Here is a 20,757-nt window from a genome sequence, read left to right as displayed (position 1 = left end):
TGCCATTTAAGGTCTCGATGGCAGGATAGTCAAGAGTCGCTAGTGGTGGAAGTGGAGTATTTCTTTTTTTTCTGCATTTAAAACTAGTCTGTGGCATCAAAGGCAGTCTGTAGATGAGTCAGGGCTTGGGATGAGGTAGAACCGGGGGCATATAAGATACAATCATTAAAATATTGATTTGGGAGAATTATGTTATTAATGTATAATGTAAATAGCAATGGTCCAAGGATAGACCCCTGCGGCACCCCGTTTCTGATAGTGAGTGGACTTGATTGAGCGACAACAGTCTGAGTTCTGTCAGTGAGGTTAAAAGTGGAACAAGTTGAGTAAAGAAATATCTAAGCCTATGGACTGTAATTTATGAAGTAGAATTTTATGAGCAACAGTACCAAATGCTTTTGAGAGGTCAATGAAATGAGCAGCACAAAACTGTTATTATCCAGGGAGGAGACAATGTTATCTATGACTGAAACTGCAGCTGTAATTGTGCAGTGACCCGGGCGAAATCCAGACTGTTGTGGCTGAAGTAAGTTTGATGAGTCGATAAAATAGCGTAGTTGATAATTGACCAATAATTCCAGGATTTTTGCTAAGAGGGGAAGTTTGGATATTGGACGGTAGTTATTGAGGTCAGAGATGTCACCATTTTTATGTAGGGGAGTTACAAATGCACTTTTCCAAGAAGGTGGAATGATGCCAGTTAAAAAGGTTTGGTTAAAAATGTGAGCTAAATGTGGACTGATTAAATGGGCCGTTAGATTTAGAAGATATGGCTCAAGATTATCTGCACCAGCATTTTTGGAAGCCTTTGACCTACGTAGAGCTTTGAGAACATCTGTACTACTTACTCAAGTAAAAGAAAATTTAGGGTGAGAAAAGGTTTGTGAATTAAGGACTCCCTCTGGTGGATAGTTATGGCAAGTGTTTACAGTTTGATTTACAGACAAATTACTATATAAAAGATCAGACGAGAGGAAGTGATTATTGAAAGTTTCAACCATGGATGATTTATCAGAAATATGACCAGATGCTTGTTTGATTTGTGGAGGGTGATGAATTTTTAAGAGATGCTATGGTTTTCCAGAATTTAGCAGTCATCAGAGGCAGAGAGAGCTGAGAGATAATAATTAGATTTGGCCTTTCTGATCATGCTGGTGCAGATATTTCTTTTTTGCCTAAATAACAACCAGTCTTCAGGGGTGCCGCTGGATCTAGCCTTGGACCAGGGTTTATCTCTGCTAGTGATGACATTGGAAAGTTGTGGGGAGAACCAGGGACTGTATCTGTTTTTTATTTTGTGTTTTTTGTAAGGGGCATGTCTGTCAGCAATAATGTTAAAAGAATATGAGAAATGTTCCAGTGCCTCAGCAGGGTCGGTAATAGAGAAGATGTCATTTATGTTTGAGATGGATAAATCATTTAGGAAATTCTGGAGATTAAAATGTTTGTAATTTCTTGTGGTGATATGTTGAGAATGAGATTTAGGAATTTTGGTGTTTCTGATACAGGCAATGGGACAGTGATCACTGATGTCAAGAGGAAGAACTCCAGAAGCAGGGTAATTGTGTGGTCTGTTTGTAAGAATAATGTCAATTAAAGTGGAATTGAGTGGATTTTTTTTAGATTTGGTCTGGTGGGTTTGACTATAAGTTGAGTGAAGTTGAGCTCAAGGCACAATTCTTTTAATCTGTTCAGAGAGCCAGTCCAGGTTTAGATCTCCCATAACTATTAATTCTGAGGAGGCGTACTTAGAAATGATCTTACCAATGTCATCCAGAGCATCAACATGAGCAGAGGGGGGGTGATAAATACCAGTAATGATAACATGAGTGTCTTCACCAAAACATAAATCCAGTGCAATATATTCACATTTTTTGGGTACAGAGGATGATGACAGTTTGTGAATAGTGAGACAGTCATAAATTAGAACTCCCCCTCCCTTGCTTTTACGGTCACATCTGAAAATAATATAACCATTGATAATTATGTTGTTATTTTATATCTTGGAGGAGAGCCATGTTAATATAATCCATTTTTGGGAGCAGGCTTCTGATATTCAGATGTAGTAGACCGAGGCCGTGACGTGGTTTAAAGTCCTGAGATGTTACAAGTGTAGTATGGTCTGCAGTGGTAGCAACGGGTGAACAAGTAGGCACAGTAGAAACAGGAGGATGAATTAGATTACTGAATGAGATGCATGATGGTCGACTACTGTGTCTAGCTAAGCAGTCTACCGGACTGCTACCATACCTACCCTCTGGAAAACTGCCACCATAATCCCCGTACCCAAAAAACCCTGGCCCACTGAATCCAACCACTATCGCCCTGTTGCCCTCACGTCCATAATAATGAAGTGCCTGGAGAAACTGCTATTGAGTACCATCCTGCCAGTCATTGCCCCACAGTTCGATCCCCTTCAATTTGCCTATAAGGCCAGAAGGGGCACGGAGGACACGGTGGCCTGCCTGCTGCACCTCCTCCTTCAGCACCTGGACACTCCAGGTCATTTTGTCAGGATCATCTTCGTGGACTTTGCATTTAACACCATCCAAAAGCATCTGATGATCCAGAAATTACACCAGCTCAACACCCCCTTCCGTCTGATCCATCTCATCCACAACTTCTTAAGTGACAAGCTGCAAGTGGTGCGAGTGGGCACAACCACATCATCAGTAATCAAAACTAACACCGGAGCACCTCAGGGTTGTGTGCTAATCCCATTCCTCTACACCCTCTGCACCAATGACTGTACCAGCCTATCACCCACTACCACGTACCTCATATACTCAGATGACACAGCCATCCTTGCTCTGCTTACAGACAACAAGGTTTAAGGTTTAATTTCACTTACCGTAACAATTGTAGCTGCCGTAAACTCGAGTAATTTTTTAATTATCCTCACTTTGTTTCCACCGTGTCTGTTCAGCTGTTCACAGATTAGCGTGTCGTGTACTGAAGGCATGTGCGTGTATGTGGAGCAGTTCAGCCCCAGCACAACGCAGATGAGAGGCTGCAGGGTGATAATGAATTAAACCAAAATGTGTATAAGTACTGATAAAAGAACATACTGTCAGAGGTTATGAATACTACGCTCTTTCATAATTTAGCCCCGGGGCTAATTTAGTACCGGATTTCGGTACCCATTCATAGTCAACATGTAAAATGCTAAACAGTGTTGTCCCCTCCCTGTAAAATCAGCAGACCAAACATATGTGTTCAAACACATGTAGAGACAGACACACACACAAGGTCCTTTCATCACACAAATACCTCCTCAGCTGCATAACTCAGGCCATAACTTTAACTTACTGTACGCGGAGTAGGAAAAGCATTTCAAAACAGTAGCTTTGGTTAGCCAGTTAGCCGAGGCCTACAGCTATAATACTCAGAAGCCAATTCACAATCAAACCCTGAGTACTGCTGCACATTTTGACAAATAAATACAGGTCTTAATTGCACCCCAGGTCTGACTGTTGCCTGTCGCCTAAAAGCTTGAGCAAATGGCAGTAGCTGCTTAGCTCGGGCATCACACATAGAAATGTTTCAACTTTTGTCAATATGGACATGCTGCACATCTTAGCTCTGTAAGATTCTCCACAATTCAGTCATTAAATTCATCTTACTGACACCACCCAGCTAGCAGTTTAACTTACTGTATGCAGAGTAGGAAAAGCATTTCAAAACAAATTAGCCGAGGCCTACAGCTAAGCACTGGGTGTACAGCCTAAGGTTAGCTCCTACAGCCATCTACTCCACACTCGAACACAGTTTTTTAACACACACACACCGATGGAATAGCCATTGGGAGCAATTTGGGATTCAGTATCTTGCTCAAGGATACTTCGACATGCAGACTGGAGGAGCCGGGGATCGAACCGCTGATCTTTCGATTGGTGGACGACCCACTCTATCTCTGAGCCACAGCCGCCCCCAATAAATTCCAACCACTTCTTGGTTGTTCCTTTGTCCTTTGGCAGTCCAAACAAGGGTAATTTTTGGTCACAATGAAGAAAACCGTGTCTCCTAGACATGACGTCTCCTCAACAGCTCCTCAACGATTCAAACTGTAGCCTCTCTCCTCCACCTCTGCTCAGAGCAAGTGTGTTTGGGTGTGCAGCTCAGTGGCTGGTAGGCGGGCACTGTGTGCCATGCTAATTGCACATTGTTATGAAATAACTTCGTGGAAATAAAGGTGGGAAATTCAAACAAGCTGTTTCAGGCATGTCAGGAGCTGTGTGTTTGTCTGTGGGGAGACAGAACTCCCTTTAGCCTGAACTTTTTTTTTTTTTTTTTTTTTACTTAGCAGACCTTATAGAGGCAGAAAAATGCTATATAACACACTAAAGAAGAGGGAAAACCCCAAAAAGCACAATTGGTCGCCTTTAAGACTACAACAGAATAAAGCTCATTTGAATATAACAAAGAAAACAAATATTTTGTGGGCTCCCATTCATTGTTTATGGAGCAGCTCCAGACTTTAAACCCCATGACAACACAGTTGAGACTTCCTTCTCTGGTTTCTGGTTTTGACAGCGACTAGCTCATGTTCACTAATATTGACTGATCTTTCCTCAGCCATGGAAATAACATATTGGAATTCTTAAATTAGGTGACGTTCCCCTTCAGAAGCTTTCAGCTTTTTCATGTGTGAGGATTTTCTCCTTGTTTGTTCTGTTTCATATAGTTATATTACAGTTGGGTTTTGTGTTGTTGGTTGAACATATCCAGATACTTGATGATGTTACCTTTGGCTCTGAGAAACTGGTGGGCATAACTGACAATTTAAAACATAAGTGGAAGGCCTAATGCTTATTGTATTTTGTATGTGATCCTGTGAGAAAAGAAAACCGGAGCTTGATGCCTCTCAGATTGAGCATATCTGGATACTCCACTATCTGGCACAAAAACCATACAGGTAAACTTGTGACATTATGAAACTACCATTTCAACCAAATTTTTTATGTCGCCATGCCGGAGGCATTATGTTTTTGGGTTGTCCATCCCTCAGTCTGTCCCAACTTGTAAACACAATATCTTAAGAATGCCTCAAGGGAATTTCTACAAATTTGGCACAGATGTCCAATTGGACTCCACAATGATCTGACTATATTTTGATGACCATAGGTCAAAGGTCACCATGACCTTGTCTATCTCATTTTGGTGAATGCCATATCTCAAGAACACCGTGGGGGAGTTTCTTCAAATTTGGCAAAATGTTCACTTGGACTCAAGGCTTAATTCATTGGATTTCGGTGGTCATAGGTCAAGGTCGGTGTGACCTTGGACCTGTCTGATTTTCCTGAACACAACATCTCAAGAATATCTTAACCCTTTGGGCCGTAGGCCTTTTTTGGTGTATTTTTACTGCTTTTACTTTTAAGCTCATATCACTGTCATTATAAAGGCTACATACACATGCTATATCTTGTTTTTTTAGGACAGTCTGGGCTAACCAGATTTGTCATCATGCTATGTCCTTCTATGTGCCTGTATTTTATATTAATTTTTATATCAATAAAAAAACAAATCCGTTACTAAATTTACATTTTTACATGTATCTCACCATAGCAAGTTGGAAGAAGACATGTTCTGCCATATCTGAAGAGGGGTGCCCCCGTGCCCCCGTGCCCCTGTGCCCCCCTCAATGTATATGGTGACTACTGCCCTGTCAAGCATGCATAAGTAGGCCTCAGTTGTCTGGGTGCGCAATGGTGAAGTGTGCTGGTCTTGTCATACAAAGTTTGATGGAGTGTCAACTGGACAATCTGGAGATATTTGCATCTTGAAAGCAAATGTGGATAGACAGGGAGAAACACACGCAAGCCTAAGATGTGGTAAGATACAATATTCCTCACTATATGAAGTGACTGATAACAAGATCTGTATAATGGATTGTAAATAAATTCATCAGGTTTTTATTTTGTAGACAATTGATCTGTATTTACAGCGTGATGGGATGACAGCACAATAATGTGTTTCACTGGAAAGCTCTGGTCCTGCGCTTTCATGTGATACGCATTTAATTTCTGTGCGACCCTGCATTTGTGAGTAATCCATCCACGAGTAATGTGTGTGTTGTTATACATAATTTTAGTGTAACTTTATCATTTTTTTTCCCGCTGTGAAAACATTGGACAAGTGCTTGTCGGAAAGCTACGGTTCTGCTGTTTCACGTGATATGCGTGGCTTCTCGCTATGACGCACAGTCACAGAGAAAATCCATAGAGAAGAACAGGTGTGAATTTGGACGCACTATGCGTCGTTTGGGCCCTTCAGGGAATGTCTTTAAATTTGACTCAGATTTGACCATACTTGGACTGAAGAATATACAAAGTAGAATTTTGTCGTTGAAGGTCAAAGGTCAAGGTCAGTGTCCTCACAAAATATATTTTTGTCCATAACTCAAGAATTCATATGCTAATTATGACAAAACTCCACACAAATGTGTAATAGGATAAAATAATAAAGTAATGGCATTTTATATCCAAAAGGTCAAAGGTCAGCAGTCACTGTGGCATCATTATTGTCTGCATAAAACATTTTTCTGGCCATTATTCAGTGTCATATTTCAGGAACAGAAGGGGAACTACAGTCAGGTCCATAATTATTTGGACAATGATACAGTTGTCGTCATTTTGGCTCTGTACACCACCACAATGGGTTTTTAATGAAACAATGAATACCTGCTTAAAGTGCAGACTCTCAGCTTTCATTTAAGGCTTTTTTCAAAAATGTAGTATGAACCGTGTAGGAATTACAACCATTTCTTCACACAGTCCCCCAACTTTAAGGGCTCATAAGTATTTGGACAAATTAACATAATCATCAATTAAACAGTCAGTTTTAATACTTGGTTGCAAATCCTTTGCAGTCAATGACTGCCTGAAGTGTTGGACACATAGACATCACCAGATGCTGGGCTTCTTCCCTTGTGATGCTCTGCCAGCCCTTTACTGCAGCCGTCAGCACTTCCTGCTTGTGTTTTGGATGTTTTGCCCTCAGTTTTGGCTTCAGCAAGAGAAACGCATGCTCAGTTGGATTCAGATCAGATGATATGACTTGACCATCACAGAACATTCCTTTTTTTTGTCTTAAAAATGTCTTTGGTTGCTTTTGCAGTATGCTTCAGGTCAATGTCCATCTGCACTGTGAAGCATCGTCCAATGAGTTTTGAAGCATTTGGTTGAATCTGAGCAGATAATGTAGCCCCAAACACTTAAGCTTTCATCCTGCTGCTCTTGTCAGCAAGAGAAGACTTCACTAGAATAAATACAGAGGGTTTATCACAAGATGTAAACCATTGGTTAGCCTTGAAAATGGAAGGCCAGATTAGAGTTTGTCAAAAACCATCTAAAAAGCCTGTACAGTTGTGGAACAGCATACTATGGACAGATAAAACAAAGATCAACTACCAGAATGATGGGAAGAGAAGAGAAGGAAGAAGGGAAGGAACTGCTCATGATCCAAAGCACACCACCTCATCAGTGAAGCATGGTGGAGGTACTGTTATGTCATGGCCATGTATGGCTGCCAGTGGAACTGGTTCTCTTGTATTTATTGATGATGTGACTGCTGACAAGAGCAGCAGGATGAAAGCTGAAGTGTTTGGGGCTACATTATCTGCTCAGATTCAACCAAATGCTTCAAAACTCATTGGACGATGCTTCACAGTGCAGATGGACATTGACCTAAAGCATACTGCAAAAGCGACCAAAGACATTTTTAAGACAAAGAAAATGAATGTTCTGTAATGGTCAAGTCATATCATCTGATCTGAATCCAATTGAGCATGCGTTTCTCTTGCTGAAGCCAAAACTGAGGGCAAAACACCCAAAACACAAGCAGGAAGTGCAGACGGCTACAGTAAAGAGCTGGTAGAGCTTCACCAGGGAAGAAGCCCAGCATCTGGTGATGTCTATGTGTCCAACACTTCAGGCAGTCATTGACTGCAAAGGATTTGCAACCAAGTATTAAAACTGACTGTTTAATTGATGATTATGTTAATTTGTCCAAATACTTATGAGCCCTTAAAGTTGGGGGACTGTGTGAAGAAATGGTTGTAATTCCTACACGGTTCATACTACATTTTTGAAAAAAGCCTTAAATGAAAGCTGAGAGTCTGCACTTTAAGCAGGTATTCATTGTTTCATTTAAAACCCATTGTGGTGGTGTACAGAGCCAAAATGATGACAACTGTATCATTGTCCAAATAATTATGGACCTGACTGTATTTGGTCAGATACTGAACTGGTGACATCTTGAGTGTCCACCTTGAAACTGTGCTGATTGTAAAGACTGTGCTGATTTGAAAATCCTACTTCAGTTGCAGTTTAATATTGTTTCAGCTTGGATTTGAAATGATTTGACATTTTGACATGTTCAGGAGGTGGAGTAGATTTGAGTAAATCATTTAGAAAGAGAAACATCAGTTTTTCCACACCAAGTCCAGCAAACATGGGCACTGATACACTGACTTTTGGTCTGTTTTCAAGAAGGCTGAACGTTCATCTGATATGCTGCTGTCTGGGCACCGTTTACACAAGTTCCTTGCTCAGTGTCATTCATCTCAATTTTTACTTTTAATGACACCACATGGTCACAGATTCTTGTAAATAAAGGGCTGTTAGGGCTTAAGCTATCTGTCAACAATAGGAACTTTGTTAAATATAATTGGTGTTTAAATTACATTTCTTTGTAACAGACTCTACAACTAAGCTACAAAAGAGCAAGATAAAGACAGCACATTCGTGTGTGGTATTTATTGTACTGCACTACTTTGTGCAACCAAAGACGTATCAAAATTTCAAGCTGTTATTATTAATGTATGTGAACCTGATGTTTGACCTGACTGTTTTCTAGGCTGTGTGAGTGGTCGTCACCAGCAGTTAATGTGGAAATAGAGTATTCTTTTGCTTTAAATAATTAAGAAAGCCAAGACAGAATGCTTCAGTGAGAAGATAGCAGAGAATAAGAATAACTTGCGGAAACTATGAAACAGTCAGGGTACAGTAAAAACACACAGCCTTAACCTGGATGTAGGAGGCACAGTTATATCTGAAAAAGTAGCAGGTAACTTAAATATTTATTTTACATCTATTGCCAGCTAGGGATGTAACGATTACCGGTAAAATGATGAACCGCGGAAAAATTCCTGATGGTTAGTATTACCGTTTCAAATTTTAATAATCATTAAAACCATGTTTGATTACCGCACTTTGAAAAACTCACGGTGATACTGCTATTGCCTGGAAAAGCAGCAGCAGTAGTCCCTCAGACAGGCATGCACAGTTTGCAATGTTTGGCCTCTGAAAACATGATGGAAGGCACTGAAGGCACCCGCAAGGACAGTGCTCCGGAGATTTTTTCCCCGTCTTAAAGGACAAAGTCTGAAGTCTGGACATATTTTGGATTTTATAAGGATGCTGAGGGGAAACTAATTGAAGATAGTCACCCTGTCTGCAGAAAATGCAGAAAAAAAGTCTCCGCCAAGGGGGGTAACACTAAATTTGATAAGCCATTTCCGTGACCACCACCCACAACTATACAGCGAGTGTACCTGTGCCTGGTACACACTACACAACTTTTCTGCCCGTTCTTAAAGTCACTGTCACATTACACGATTACAGAGTCAAAAAAAGTAAAAAGTAAAATCCTGCGGTGACTTGGCCGACAGACACAACACCCTACACGATGGTACACACCAATTATCCCCGGTCGTCTTTCACGATGTGGTTATTCTTGTCCTATTTTTATTACTTTTACTATTATTTCAGTCACTGTGTCTGTTCATGTGCCAGCCAAAATGTTGTTGTGGTCACCTAAAAAACGCCAGCAGATGGCAGGAGCTACATTTGAAGTGCCATATGTAAACATACAAGTCACCGAATCCTCCACAACAAGTTCCTACACGTTTCACAATAAAAGCCTATTTAGAAAATGGAGGGATTCTTTCAGCCGAGGTTATAAGGGGCTTTTAATTTGAAACAAATACAGGAAGTACTGAGTTTGAAATGATGGCACGATGCATTATGAAGCCAACGGGAGCGGATTAAAAAAAGCGGATAAAAATATCAAGATACAGAGGGAATGATAAATAACAGCCCTTTTATAATGTAGTCTGTTTCAAATGAAGCTGGTAGCCTCTGCAGTTGTGGTGAGTAAAAGCCACTAATTTTTAATTTTCTTACTTTATGTCCGCCTCCATTATGAAGAAATAACATTGTTTGCTAGCTTGATGCTAATGGCAGTACTCAGCTGGTTGTTGCCCTACAGCATGGCAGCAGCTAACTCTGTGTTTCTATTGGTCAAAGTGACGGCTGTGATGGGAGTGATCGTGAACGACAAAAACAAAATCAAACATGCTAGACTTCCTGTTAGACAGAAAGTATATTTTGCTATTTATGTTATTTGTGTTTCGAAATAAAACTTGGTTAAATGATTTCAGTATGTGTATAAGTACTTTTTGAACATTTTGAGCACATTTCAACAATACCGCGATAATAACGATAACTGTGATAATTTTGGTCACAATAACCGTGATATGAAATGTTCATACCGTTACATCTCTATTGCCAGCACAGCGTTAAATAGAATTACCGCCCCGTGGTTGTATGCCTCCAGGCACCAGTCAAGTGTCTCTTACAGCTGACATCCATGTGTGTGAAAAACATTGAAACATGGATTCCTCACACACACAGATCTATACAATCAGCACAGTTTCAGGGTGGACACCCAAGATTAGTGTCACCAATTCAGTATCTGACCAAATGTCTCCCCTTCTGTCCCTGAATTATGGTGTTGAGTATTGTTCAGTCAACTGTTTTATGCAGAATATTATGATGCCACAGTGACTTTTGACCTTTTGGATATAAAATATCATCACTTAATGGTTTTAGCTTATACAAATTTGTGTCGTGACCTGTTACTTTGGTACAAGGGTTACAGCAATAAACAGGTTTCAAACTATTTTGTGATATAAAAGTTGATGGTAATCACACCGTGTACATTTGATTATCTACGATATTGAAAAAACAATGCAACCTGACATTGAATCTCCCCATTTTAGTTATTTTCTAAAGGCAGACTTTTACACATACTGCCATCAACAAATTGGTTTCAAGTTTCAATTATAGTAATAAAGTGTTTGTTCAACCAACAATAAGCCTTTTGTTTTCATTCCTTCAAGGGTCATTCTGACTGATAAAAATATAAATTCTGTAATACCGTGATACCGCAATATTTTCTTAGATGGTTACGGTACGGTACTGAAAATCTTATACCATTGCAACGCTATTTGGCACACTTTGAAAGAACACATATTACATAGGTTCCAAATGAACATTTGATATCTAGGAATTCACAATACACAACCACTGACTGACTGTGTAACAATCTGGACACAAGTAGCATATTGACCATATTGGTTCCAGCCAGGTTTCAACTTAGTCTTGCACAAAGTCCACCCAAGTCACATGACCATACTGAATGACTGTTTAGGACAACATGCAATTTACATTTTTTATGCCTACATGTCTTATCATTTAACCACCAATTTCAGTTATTGTGGGCTGTGATTTGCCAACAAATTGAAAGTGATTTTCATTTCATGTCAATGTACAGTATTTTGATTGTAGAGCTAATACAGACACCAAGTACTGCTCTTTGTTTCCATCTGGTGGTTAAAAAACACCTCTGTCCCAACTGTTCTGTGGAAAGTAGAAGGAAGCATCTACCAGGATGACTCTTCACTTCCTGGTCAAACTGAACAGGTGACGCATTGCTCATATTGTCAGTTTGAGCAGAGGGAAAATGTGCCAAAGATGAGTGTGAGAGCTCTATCAGTACGACAGCCCTGTTGCTTGCTTACCATTCTGTCCTCCCTCGTGCAATAATCGTATTCTGCTCTCATGAATCTGGGGTTGACTTACAGATTGTGTTCGGATTTGTTTTGTGCTCTCTCAAATCTATCGGCTTCAATATGCCTACCATAAACACAAACATAAAAGCACAGATGTTGCACTGTTGTTCATTTAACAGAATCCAACCACACTGAGGTTCTTGTCAAGCCTGCATTGTGATCTGTGAAAAATACACACACTTAACACCAAACAACCCGTGACAGAGCTGTTGTGGCTCTGGTCTAAAACTGCATGTCAGCATATGTTAGATGGATGCCCACACACATACACACACAAAAGCAGTGTTGAGGCTGCTGAAACAGCATTTCTTCTTATCTGTGGTGTGTTGAAGTCTGCATGTGTTCATCTGCCTGTCAAGATGTCTCACAACAGGTCACTTTGTCTCCAAGGCCAAGTTTCTTTTCCCATGGATGTGACGTGATGTTAATGCTGCTTACCTTTAGTTGCTATAGGCTGTTTTTCTTACTGTTTGTCCACTTAGTCTTATCTGTCAAATCAGATTTTGAGAATTCTGTTCTAAGTGATAGTTTTCATAATTGGTAAGAGATAATAATACAGCTGTTCACCCAAACCAGTAACATTCCCAATAAAGTATATGTGCATGTTGCTGCTGCTGGCTGGAAAGGGTCAAAGCGCTGGGGTAAAACATGTAATTATATTAATAAAAGAATACAAGGAATCCCCTAGTTCTAGATGACAGTCTGTTAATAAAAAAAAACACAAAAGATAAAAGAAATAATAAACAGGAAAGCAGAGGAATCAAACCATGAAAATGGAGGTGGTAACTTTTATAACATGAAATAACTATGACGCTAAAATCCTGCCAAAACTACACAAACAAAACATGTTTTACAAATGCCCTATGATCCACTAACAAACACAATGTGCTTTGCAAATGTAAAACATAATTAACAAACTAATGCATTTTGTTTTGCAAATACAAAATGTACCTATCACACAGCATGCCTTACAAGTACAAAAAAAATCTATCCTATAAGTACAAAAAAAATGTCTTCTACAAGAACTAAAACAATCTCTTGTTTGAGTACAAAGCAGCCCCTTGTACAAGTACTAAACAATCTGTTCTACAAGTACAGAAATTCCACCGTGAATGATATGAAGATTTCCTTACAAATGTCTTGGCCTCCACAACAGCAGGAGGCGCTATGAGACAATTTAAATGCCTTGGGAGGAAACCACTGAGGATTACAGCGCTGTGTCCCCGGCCACTGAACTTGAGCTCTCTGCCGTGTTTGAGTTGTAGGAGCTGGCTGGTTGGAGCCTTTGGGACATTTTTTGTGCATGTGTTGGACAAATAATATGGCCTGCTGTCCATTGTACTGACAGACTGCCCAAGACACCAGTACTTCAATTTTTGGTGAGTGAAATTCTATTATTTTATTTATATGTTAGCACTAATCAGCAGGTGTCATTGTTTGCATGTTTTTGTAACTATGGTTGTTTGTCTTGCATGTTAGCTTAGCTCGCTATCAAGCTAACTTATAAAATAAAGCTTCACCATGTTACTTAGCTAAAGTTATGCCATGTTAGTAGATTCACAAGTCAGTCTTTAGACGCTTTGCTTAACTAAAGACTGACGTCTTTCTCCCTGATTTTGTGTTTAGATGGGCAGATACAATTTCAGAGTTTAAAAAAACTCCCTACGTTGCAGAACCAATAGTAAATCCGCAGGGCGGTCCTTCGGTGGCTCGCTGAACTCTTGTATTCATAAACATAGTCCGACTAGAAACACGTGTAGCGGTACAAAATGGCTCAAGTCACTGTAAGTCCTTCATTTCCACAATCTTGTGGACTGAGCACACATTTGATAAAACAGAGTTAAATCTCTCAGCATCCATTTTCAAGCTCTCTGTGTGTTTGCTTCCTTGCAGACGAAAAAAGGGGGAGCGCACATTTCTGGGAGAGCGTGTCCTTTTCAAAAATGCAAGAGGCGTTGTTTTGTTGCCGGCCGTTTTCTCCGGTGTGTTAAATACACTTTTGAAAGGAGTGTCCCCAGACTATCAGAAGGCAGAGATCTCTTATTGTCTGGTGGCGAGACTACCATGTTAGTGATATACGGGTAACATTAATGTTAGACTTGGGAGGGTAAAAAAGTTGGGAACTGTGTGCAATTACAATAAGGTGTATGTGTGCAACTTAAAAATATTAATATCACATTTCAGCATGGTTCAAGAAATAACGTTATTCTAGCTACATGCTGCATTTTTGGTTAAACTGGAGTTGGTTATTAATGCTATACGGCAAGTTAACGTAAAATTTTTGATGGTCCACAGACCAAGACTTTGTTATTTTTATTAACATTATTACAGAAACAGGAGTTTTAAGGATATGACAATCCAGAAACTGTGATTGTGAGCGGCTGTAGGCTCACACTTTACACTTATGTAACGTTGACTGTCACCTATGAAAAATAAGTGTAAATGCAACAGATAGAATATGAGGACTGTGTTGTCCACCACCTCTTTTAAGCTAAAATAAAGTGGTGACCTGTTGGATATGAAGAAATTTAAGTTGTAATGTTTTCATGTAAAAAAGGCTGTTAGGGACGTAACCTAACACATATACTCCTTTACATATCTATTTGTCTGTGTAAAATTTTCCTCTAGGTGATGCAGACAGGCTGGACCAGTGGATGGTCAGCGTGAGAAGACAGAACCAGACTCCTTACAAGGCTTCATGTTTGTGCTGTCAACACTTTGAGAGTGATCACTTCAGCACTGACCTCAGGATACAAAGACATTCTTATATACTTTATATAGAATCAGCAGTGTATTGGGTGGGGAGAAGGGAAACTGCATGGACATCCTGAGTTCTTAAATGGGTTGGGATGATATTGCCAAAAAAACAAGTGCTTTCACCAGTTTGTTTTTATTCTCTTTCCCAATCAATCAATCAATCAATCAATCAATCAATCATCAGCCCTATATCACAAGTCACAATTTGCCTTAGAGGGCTTTACAGCATATGACATTCCTCTGTCCTTTGGACCCTCCCAGCAGATAATGAAAAACTCCCCTGAAAAAAACATTTAACGAGGGAAAAAAACGGTAGAAACCTCAGGAAGAGCAACTGAGGAGGGATCCCTCTTCCAGGACGGACAGACGTGCAATAGATGTCGTACAGAACAGATCAACATAATAAATTTGCTTTGCACAGCCACTTAGGGTGTCTACCTTGCTCACTATGTGTACAAGGGAAAATCGAAAGTATGTAAACTACAAAACTACTGAAAATAACCTAGGTTACATATAGTTTCCCTAAATGATATATTGGGGGGGGGGGGGGGGGGCAATTCCCCGTTTTTCCAAAGAAGGGGGGGTCCGGACCCCCTGTCCCACCTGTGATTTCCGCCTGTGAGTTTAAAGTCAGTACAGGAAAACTCTGTTATAGAGGGACATGGTATTAAATTTAACATTGATGGAATCATTTCCTTAAATTTTGCTACAACACTGTCTGGTAAACACCTAGTAAAGTAACTGTTCCTGAGTGGCATGTAATCGAGTAGAAAGAAATCAAAAGTTATTAAGTAATGATCTGATAGAGAGGGATTCTGTGGAAAGACTAAGTTTTCAATTTCCATTCCATACGTCAGAACTAGATCAAGAGTGTGGTTAAAACAGTGAGTGGGTTTATGTACACTCTGACTGAAGCCAATGGAGTCTAATAATGTGATAAACACAGTAGCGAGGCAGTCATTATCAACATCAACATGAATATTAAAATCACCGACAGTAATGACTTTATCTGATTTAAGAACTAAACTGGATAAAAACCAGGCCAGGAGGGCCAGGAGAACGGTACACTATAACAAATAAAAGTGGCTATGAGGTTCTCCAGATTGGATGTAAAAGACTAAAGACAAGGCTTTCAAAGAAATTATAATTTAGTTTAGGTTTAGGGTTGATTAATAGAGTAAAGTCAAAAATCGCTGCAACTGTTGCCTCGAGGAATGTGGGTATTATTATGACTGGGAGGAGGGGATTCATTTCGACTGACATATTCATCGTGACACAGCCAGGTTTCAGTGTGGCTGAGTAAATAAATATGATTATCTGATTTACTAACACTGCTTTAGATGACAGAGACCTGATATTTAACAGTCCACATTTAATTCTCCTGTTTTGTCTTTCTGTTACAAAAGAGGTTTTCATTTTTATTAGGTTGTTATTTACAACTCCTCTTTGTTTAAGTTTAGATTTAAATAATTTAGGTGGTCGAGGGCCAGACACATTTGTATAACTCTGTGGGTGGGTAACTGCATTAGAAGCTCAGAGAAACGTTTAAGACAGCGACTCTGATTCCTTGTCTAAACTCTGGGTTGTCAGGGTTTTGAATGACTAATAAACTTGGACAGGTTCCTAGAGGTGAGAGTGGCTCCATCCAAAGTGGGATGAATGCCGTCTCTCCTAATCAGGCCAGGTTTTCCCCAGAAAGTTTGCCAATTATTTATGAAGCCTACACCACCTGGACAGCCAGCATCTCTAAACATCTTTTGCATATTCACACACTGAGGCAACATTAATTTAAGTGACCTCCGATTGGCATAACCGGGTGTCATTACTGCCAACATCAATAACAATCTTACTAAATCTATGTTTAGCCTAAGCCAGCAGTTTTATATTTGATTCTGTGTCGCCCGCTCTGGCCCCAGAGATACATTTGACTGTGGTCGCAGGTGTTGCTAACGTCACATTTCTCAGAATAGAGCTGCCAATGACCAGAGTTTTCTCCTTAGTGGGTGTGCCACTGAGTGGGGAGAAATGGTTGGAAAAGTGAACAGGCTGGTGGTGAACTGAGGGCTTTGGCTTAGTAAGATGCTTCTCTCGTACAGTTAGCCAGCTGCACAGGGGTTACCAGAGGACCGCTAGCAGAAGCTATGCTATGTGGCTCCGCACCGGCTACAGGGAGCTGGCTAACTACTACAGCCACTGAGTGATTTTCAATGGTGCAGAGCCACGCTTCCAATTCACTAAGCCTCGCCTCCAACGCAGCAAATAAACTACATTTCTACATTTGTTACATGTACCACTGTCGCTAAAGGAGGCAGAGCAATAACGAAACATTTGGCACACCGAGCAAGAGAGAGCAGCAGATGGAGAAGCCATCGCTAGGTGCTAAGCTTACATAGCTAACAATGCGAATAGCATGTAAACAATAGCTAAGATTAACAAGAAAGTCGTTGAAAAAAAGAGGAGAGCTTTGAGTGCTTAAACAGAACTAGTGTGTTTAGACATGAGGTAGATGTTTAGCAGCTGAAATGAGGAAAATCAGAAAACTAGCTGGTAAGAGTTCGCTACAGCAGCACAGAGGCGCTATCACAGAAACATTGGAAATGACACAACGCTCACCGCAGTACGTCAGCACGCAGGTGCCAAGAATCCCTAGTATTCAGAGATTCAGTTTCTCACCATTAACTTAATTTCTGCTATTGTTAGATAGCTGATGGCAGTACTAACATAAAAAAATAAAAAAAACACATTTTCAAAAAGGTTAAACTGGAATCAAGTAATGGATCAACTATAGTTTAGTCATCACCTTCACAGGTGAAGGTATTTCCTAAATTTGAAATCAAAATGGTCTTTATTAGGAAACAGCAGGAAATGGCCAAACCAGAAGTGCATCCAGGAGCAAAATGTGACTCTTGTAATAGATGTGTACTGAAAATTCATAAGACATACAAACTCTGTTTTATGTAATAAAGATTTGACAATAGATATCAGTTTCAAAACAGTTGGGTTTAGTAATTCATATCACGTCTTTGTATGTTTATTTTTTTCACTTGATTGAGACCTACAAGACATTGGTTTTATTCATAAGTACAGTAATAATTGAAAAGGTGTTCAATTTGTGATGATGTTTTTCTATTACATTGAATTTTAAATAAACCGACCGCAATTAAACAGTACTGAGTGCATTTGTCATTAACTACAGAACACTGAATCCGCTTTTTACATCTGGAACCACCTGTCTACAACAGGCTTGAGACACACCCTCGTTGAGGACTTGGCTCAGATTCCTGAGTTACTCTCTTATCCTGAAGACTCCTTAAAGGGCCAGTGTGTAATATTTGGCATGGTTTATTGTCAATCTGAATCTGAATCTGAATATTCTGCCCATTAATATGTTTATACAAGTGTATAATCGCTATAAAATAAAATTCGTTTGGTTTTCGTAATTATGCTTTTATATATATATATATAGCAAGGGCCTTGCTTTAGAGAGGTCGCCATCTTGCGCCGCCATGTATGTACGGCAGACCGAGTGGACAATCCAGCCAGCCAGAGAACGCGTTTCGCGTGTATAAATGAACCAACGAAGACAGCGGGAGGAAGGAAGACGGAGGAGGAAACAGCAGAGAGTGTTAGTAGTTCGTCGATAGAGAGTAGTGAAAAGTTTTTTTAGTTATAAAGTTTGCGAATGGACCACACTTACCACGCGACAGGAGAAAAAGAACCCGAACCGTCATCTGTGAGGAAAAGAAGACGCAACTTCACTCCTTGTGATGCACTCTCTGCGGCGCTTTTCCTCCTGATGATATATCTCCCCAACAATGGTAGCAGTAGCACTGAATCCCATTCTGTGCATTCAGCCTCTCTTCTCGCCCGCTCAGCATCAAACACATGGAGTTCCTCATCTGTATGCTCCGGCTCAAACAGGTATGGCTCTGGATCTGTGTCCGCTACAAGAAACTCTTCAAAATTGCGTTCAAAGTCATCCATTGCAGCTGCTATAGTCCAGAGATATTGCTAGGCTAAATAAACAGCTGAGCTCTGTTTACTGGCTATGCTGTCAGTCAGTGTGCGGGCTGGAGATTGGTGGAGCAGAGAGGGGAGGGGGTCCCCACTCGGTTTGGTAAACGAGTATGTGTGTAAAGTTATGAAGTGTGTCTGTTACACTAGAAGAGTCAGCATTTGGGACGGAGTCTTTTACCCCCTGGAGTGTTACCGGAGTTTCTGGAGTGGTCAAATAAACGGGCCTTTTTCCCGAACGCTCCTCTGGTCTCCTGCTCGTGAGGGATTCATTACAATATTGTAACATGGCTTAGATTTCTAAATAAACATTCACCTCGTCGCTAGATAGACCTACTCCTGAAAAACTGTGCGCAAGGCTTTTTGTCCCTACGAGGCCACCGTCATTTACCCGACGGGAGGGGTGAGCGAGTGAGCCCTGCAATCTAGAATTTGACCACTGATGTCACTGTTTTCAACCCATTTTACACACTGGCCCTTTAAGGAATCTGATCTCGTTTGATTCGGCAGTTGGAACCTCTTGTGACCTTGCGACCTTCAACCCCAGCAGGATTTTAATCCTGGACCTTCCGCATGGAAGACGAGTGCTCTAACCACTACACTAGGGAGGCCCCCTAACTACAGAACACTCTTGTCTGGTTCATTTCAGCTTTACTGTATGCCTGGTAATGAATCTAAAAGGACACTTTGGTGAATTTGTGTTTTTGAGTGTCAGAAAAAAATTCAGAATAAAATACACCAGAAAGCACAAACTGTAATGCCTTTTGTTTTATCCTTCATTGTCAAGTGTTCAAGGACGGCAACATTTGTTCTATCATTTATGTTCTTTAGTAAAGCTAACATAAACGGAGCCCCAGAATTAATTACAAATTCTAGTTAAGTAATCAGTGTGCTTCTGCATTATTACAATACTACTCATGTTTGCTATTGTTTACATTTTGACCAGCCATAAAAACCAAACAAAGAAACTTGATAGTCACCATTAATACTTTAATTGGAAATTGAAAACTGCTTTAATTTCAGTAATATTATTATCCATCAACAATACCAAGAAGATATATAAAACAATGTGATTAAAGGGATTAGTTAAATAATGTGACAGTATAGCTGTGGATCAAGGAGAAGGTAAACTGTTTGACAAGTTTGCAAAATGAAAAGTGGTAGTTGGATTTCCAGTGCAACATACTGCAAGTTTAGTAACAAGTATAAATTATAGTAGAAATGGTTGGCATGAGAAACCACAATATAAAAATTATACTTTGTGTATAGCTTACAGCACTCGGTGCAACAGTCTCTTCACTCAGTGCGTAAAGTCCAAATCTTGGTATGGGTTAAGGAATAAAAGCTGCCTTTACAATTAAAGTGAGGGTAGTGCAGCAGTTAGTGAAAAAGATATTGCAGCAGTCCCTACATAATGGTAAGGTGTAAAATGTACAGGAGCCATTATTCATTTTAAGTCCGTGTGTGTGAGACAGTTTATGAACTAAGCACAAAAAGTAAGGAAATTTGTGTTTGGTAGATTATTTCTTTGTTGTAACAATGCTTCTTGGCAATAAATCTTATACCGTTGGAAAGCCTGTGAGTATGTGGGTTGCGCCCATGAAAAATTTGCCAAATTGTCTCTGCCAGTGCCAATCAGCTTTTTCTTGCTGTTGCTACTGTCTCTTGTTTTGAGCTTCTGGTACCCCCAGGTATATATATATATATATATATATATATAGAGTACAGGCCAAAAGTTTGGACACACCTTCTCATTCAATGCGTTTTCTTTATTTTCATGACTATTTACATTGTAGATTCTCACTGAAGGCATCAAAACTATGAATGAACACATGTGGAGTTATGTACTTAACAAAAAAAGGTGAAATAACTGAAAACATGTTTTATATTCTAGTTTCTTCAAAATAGCCACCCTTTGCTCTGATTACTGCTTTGCACACTCTTGGCATTCTCTCCATGAGCTTCAAGAGGTAGTCACCTGAAATGGTTTCCACTTCACAGGTGTGCCTTATCAGGGTTAATTAGTGGAATTTCTTGCTTTATCAATGGGGTTGGGACCATCAGTTGTG

General features: G+C 40.0%; 1 protein-coding gene across 1 annotated transcript in view; it reads left to right on the top strand.

Moving 5' to 3' along the window:
- Positions 1 to 20,757, top strand: part of enc2 (ectodermal-neural cortex 2) — a 77,290-nt gene that overhangs the window by 1,299 nt on the left and 55,234 nt on the right. The gene's annotated exons all lie outside the window — the stretch shown is intronic.

This window comes from Epinephelus lanceolatus, chromosome 5, assembly GCF_041903045.1.
Source record: "Epinephelus lanceolatus isolate andai-2023 chromosome 5, ASM4190304v1, whole genome shotgun sequence".
In the NCBI taxonomy this organism is placed as follows: domain Eukaryota; kingdom Metazoa; phylum Chordata; class Actinopteri; order Perciformes; family Serranidae; genus Epinephelus; species Epinephelus lanceolatus.
The sequence above is the reverse complement of the archived record's forward strand: the minus strand, read 5'-3'. Positions and strand labels throughout refer to the sequence as shown.